Source organism: Thamnophis sirtalis, unplaced genomic scaffold (genome assembly GCF_051295495.1).
Source record: "Thamnophis sirtalis isolate CommonGarterSnake01/CBP01778 unplaced genomic scaffold, rThaSir2_p1.2 scaffold_10, whole genome shotgun sequence".
Taxonomy (NCBI): Eukaryota; Metazoa; Chordata; class Lepidosauria; order Squamata; family Natricidae; genus Thamnophis; species Thamnophis sirtalis.
In genome coordinates, this window is record NW_028261390.1 from 13,047,246 (window position 1) to 13,052,636 (window position 5,391).

A 5,391-nucleotide genomic window follows, 5' to 3' on the forward strand; every position below is an offset into this window, starting at 1 on the left:
GAGTGTCTACTGTCAAAACATTAAGAGAGAGCGCTAGGCCGATTGAATAAACTTAGCACTAGAGAGCTCGACTAAGAAAGGTGAGGTTAGCCCTACTATTACTGAATGAGAAGGAACAGAGCAAGTTAGAGGGGCTTTTTATCCAGGAATCACCAGGTGGCCCTTCTAGTGCAACTATGGTTGAAAAGGCAGGATGAAGCTGTGATTATGGAGGCCTTTCACAAGCATTGGCATCAGAGGTGAGTCCCTACCGGTTTGGACCAGTTCCGCTGAGTAGGTAGTAACTCGGCCGGACATGCACCCAAACCGGTTGTATCAGTGCCACTGTAGGTGCTGCCATCTTGTTTTTTGCTTCTGTGCATGCGCAGAAGCAATTTCATTGTAGTTCTGTGCATGCACGCATGCGCCTGAAGTACCTGAGCACCCGAAGCATGCACCCACTTGAAGTACGTGTGCACTCGAAGCGTGTCCCTGAGCGAATCGGCAGTAAAAGAAGCCAGAACCCACCCCTGATTGGCATTAGTAACTAACAAGACACGTTCATAAACTCTTGTGGGAAGAAATGTCCTTCTGGTTCAGTTCCAAATGGGGGAGAAAGACATTGGAAACATGGAGGCTGATTGGAAAGATGGCTTATTGATGGACAGAACCATATGGGTTTGAGGTCCTGGGCAGCTGACCCCATAGAATTGAGAATGAGGGTTATTTATACCTTGTCTTGGGCCTTGCCCTTGCGCTTCCTGTTCCTGTGCAAGAGCATGTGTTCTATTGGCTGTTGTAGGGGTAACTTTGTAGGTTGTCCGAGTTAAATTTGGTTGAGTATACTGATGGAATGAAGGGGCTTGTTCTGCAATTCCTATTGCGGCAGAAGGCTAACCCTACCTTTGTTCAGAATTTCCTATCTTGAATGGATTATCAAATCTGTATTTCTAAAAACTACTGGTTGTATTATTTTCATCACTTTTAATGTAGACTGTAGGAGCCAGATGGAGCCCTAAGTCATTGGTTGTTCAACTCTTATCTAAGAAGCCATCCAATATCATAAGATTTCTACAAAGTTTTTACTCTGTCCATTACTGTCTTATTTCATTTCTTCATACTTCTCATTTTAGCTCTTTCTACTGACTCAGAATGCAACTTTTAAAAGCAATGAGACAATCTTCTGAACAAAAGCAAAATACTTATTAAGTTTGACCAAATTATATTAAGGCATTAATCAGCAACATTGTCAGATTCGCTAAATCCTTACCTGCCCAAACATTCAACTCTACAGTATTAAATTAAAATAATATCACCTTCTTAAAATCATCTATCAGAAATTTAAAATACATCCACAATTTGTGATATAGTAACCTGTCTAACCTGATCCGAGCATATTGTTTTGACTTGTGAACTGCACAAGAAATATCTATTTCTGGTTATAAAAATATGATAATGAAGAAGGAGATAGTATTTCAGCATTTATGTACATACATACATCAGTGTGAATGGCCCATATTTTTAGCTCAAAAATGAAAATTCTAATGAGTAATTATGGAGGAAGCAGACTTGAACCTTGAGAAACAAAATTGTCTCTAGCACCTCAAATCAACAATATAGGGAACAGTCCAAAGGCAGCCTCAAAAACAAAAGAATAGACAAATGTAGCTTCATTTCTCATGACGATTAATGCAACTTGACTCCAAAGGACTTGTTTTGATGGCCAAGATCTACAGCAGGGATATCAAACACAAGGCACGGGAGCCGGAGCCAGCCCACGGAGTGCTTAGATCTGGAGCTGCGCTGGAAACAGCAAAGGACCGGCCTGTAGTCCTCTGCCAGCAAAAATGGAGCATGTGACCCCCCCAGAGCTCCATTTTCACTGGCAGAAGGTTGCAGGAGGCCATTGCAGCTGAAAACAGAGTTCAGGAGGGTTGCATGCGATCCTCCCGAGTTCCGTTTTTGCTGTTTGCCGTTTTCTTGGGTCACCCCAAGAACCCCTGACATGAGTGACGTTGAGCTGGCCATGCCCCCCTCGCTCCCTCCCCGGGTCAAACGTAACCCTGATGCAGCCTTCAATTAAATCAAGTTTGACGCTCCTGATCTACAGTTTAGAAGGTCAGGAGAGCATCGAAATAAGGGCTTCATTGTATCTGTGACTACGTATCTGGAGGTTTGTCTTGCTTTTGTTTTGATAGTGAAATGCATCACGGATTATAACTCCATTTCCCTAGGTTTCCTTAAGATCACAGGAAACCTCTCCCCCCCCCCTCAATCAAGAGAAGCTTTGAAAGCCAAAAGGAGGTGCCTCTTGGATTCCTAAGACCTATCCCAAGGTCTTGCATTAGATTTAAAAGAAGCTTAAAGGATGCTGAGTAAATAACTAGTTTGCACTCTGGCAAACAGATTTAGTTGTAAGACGCTAACAGAGATAAGCAGATTAAAAACCTCTATAAAAAGATTGAATATAGTGCTAATGGTAGTGTCCAGTTGGGCTGCTTAACTATGAAATGTTGACTGAACTATTCAACATCTCTCCACCTATTCCACCTTCTTAAAGAATAAAGCAGTATTTGAACTATGAACAGAGACACAAATACATCCAATTCTCCGCCTGTATTTTAGTCCTTTTCTGTGTTTTACATGTCCACTTAACAACTGCAAACTTGCAATGGGCAAACACCAGTGTCCGTTATCTTTTGCAGTGATCCTATCCTAATCCAGATATTGCATGTTCAAGGTTTGTCTTTATTTTAGGAGCCCATACACTGCATGCCAAAACACAATTGTTTGTAAATTAGTTCCATTGTTTGCATAACCAACCATGCAAAGGATATTTCAGCTTTTGTTTTGTTTCTATATTTTATTTCTATTTAAGCACCTACAGTTTATTCTAGACAGTTAACAGGGGAAAATTTATTTTAATATTTGTCAATGGAACCTGATGCACTAAAGCAAGGGGGTCAAACTCGATTTCATTGAGGGCCACATCAGGATGGTGTTTGGGGGGCTGGGGTGGGTGTGGCCAGGTAGGCATGGCCAGCTGGATGTCACTTGGGTCGGGAGCATCTGTGGTGGCCAAGTGCTAAGGCAGGATTTGCCTCAGACCGTCTCTTCCTCTCATTATAATTTTTCTCCCTCCCTCCCTCCCTCCCTCCCTCCCTCCCCCCCTCTCTCCCTCCCTCCCTTCCTTTCTTCTTTTTCCTTCCCTCTTCATTATTCTTCTTCTTCCCCTCTTTCCTTCTTTTTCCTTTCTTGCTCTCTTCCCATCTTTCCTTCTTTTTCTTTGTCTTTCCTCCTTCCCTTTCTCCTTTCTTGTCATTTCTTGTGTGCTCAAATGCAAAAGGGGAAACATTTCTTCTTTTGCTTTATTTTTAACGTGTTTTGCTAGCCCTCTGCCAGCGAAAACGGAGCCGGAGGCAAGGGGCACACAGAGCCCTCCCAAGCTCCGTTTTAGCTGTCAGAGGCACCGCGGGCTGGTCCTTCCCTGTTTCCAGGACAGCCCTGCAGGCCAAATCTAAGTACCCCACGGGCCGGATCTGGATCCATGGGCCTTGAGTTTGACATCCCTGCACTATAGTTTTCTTTTTAAAAGTATCTGACACTTCGGTGGTTGTCACCAGATGTCCCTGTTCACATTCCCACATGGTTGTTTATACATACAGAAATAGAAGCTGGAAAGAAGAGGTGGGATATACATACACAGCTTTAACTGATCTGGACTGAGAAACAGCTGGGAAGTAATTGCTGCCCTTTGCTTATTGGCCTTAGCCTTGAACTATATTGCTATTGTTTAGAGTGGAAGAGATAAACACAGTTTAGCATATTATTGCGATTATCCTTAAAATAACAACACCAGATCACTATTAGCCCAATATTTTGACTGTACCTTTTGTTTACTTCATAGTAAATTTTTCAAGTGGTAGTTGCATTTTTTAAAATTTTGCCTTGTTCTTCTATCACTGTATTTTTTTTTAAAAAAAATGAATTGTGAATAGTCCTGGAATTTGAGTAAGATATCCTATTTTACAGACAACTATCTGCCTTGTATCCTTCACTAGATTATTCCATTGGTAAGCAGCTTACACTGTTCACGCATCCCTTGAGGTCAGAAGGAGCGAAGGTTAGGCGAAAAAAGAGAACAAGTGGGAACAGCATAACCTGGTTTCCTCCCTCTGTGATTAATTTTATATGTCCTATAATAGTCAATATCTAAACAATAGCATCGTAAATTATCCCAGTTTTCATTTCCAAGATTAGATTAAAACACGTATATACGGTAGTGCGGTTCCGTAGACAGAACTAAAAGAAGAAAAATATAACATGGAAAGTTAAGCAGAAACCACAAACTATCAAACGTAAATGCCTGCAAAGCTTTTCAGAGTGGGCCTCTTGGACATTTTACAATTTAGACTGATTCCCCAGTTTGATTTGGATTAACATAGATTAAAGTCCTTGGCTTGGCAAGATTGCAATCTTCATTACAGAGAGAGGGGAAGCTGTACCCAACTGTTGATTCAGTGGTGAAATCTAATTTTTTTTGCCACTGGTTCTGTGGGTGTGGCTGGCTGGCTGGCTGGTCATGTGACTGGGTGTGCGTGGCCAACTTTTTTTCACTTTTTAAAGCATTTTTTCCCACCTGTTCGGGCAAATAGGCAGGAAAAAATGCTTTAAAAAGTGAAAAAAGAGCTTCCATCGATTGCGCAGCTCAGCTATGAGCTGTGCGATCGTTGGAAACTCCCCCCACCTGCTTTTTAAAGCATTTTTTTCCTGCCTAATCGCCCCAAACCGACAGGAAAAAAATGCTTTAAAAAGTGGGGGGGGAAATATTCCGACAATCGCACAGCTCACAGTTGAGCCGCATAATCCTTGGAAACTTTTTTTTTTAACTACCGGTTCACAGAACCAAGGACAATCATCCCTACTGGTTCAGCCGAACTGGGCCGAACTGGTAGGATTTCACCCCTGAGTTGATTGCTCATTGCTCATTCAAGGCTCCACAGCATTTTGATAGTCTTGGGAGTTTAAACTTGAGTTGTTTTCTATTCACTCTTCCCAATTAAGGAATACCTGGCATGTGTTTGATGTCTTTCAAGAAGACTTTGAAAAAATCTTTATCTAAATGGCAACCTCTGACCCAGAGGTGGGTTCCTACCAGTTCGCACCTATTCGGTAGAACCGGTTCGTCAAATCTACCGAACCGGTTAGAAGAGATTCCACCAGTGCATCCGGAAAGCAGGCCACACCTACAGAAGAGGTTCCGAAATTTTTTGAAACCCACCATTGGCAAGGATCGTGTAACTTGACAGCTTTAAGACTTGCATGCTTCAATGCTAGAGTTTCTGAATAGCTACTTGGACCTACCTAAGTACTAATTCATAATTTCATATCCGGTCACATGGGCGGCAAGCC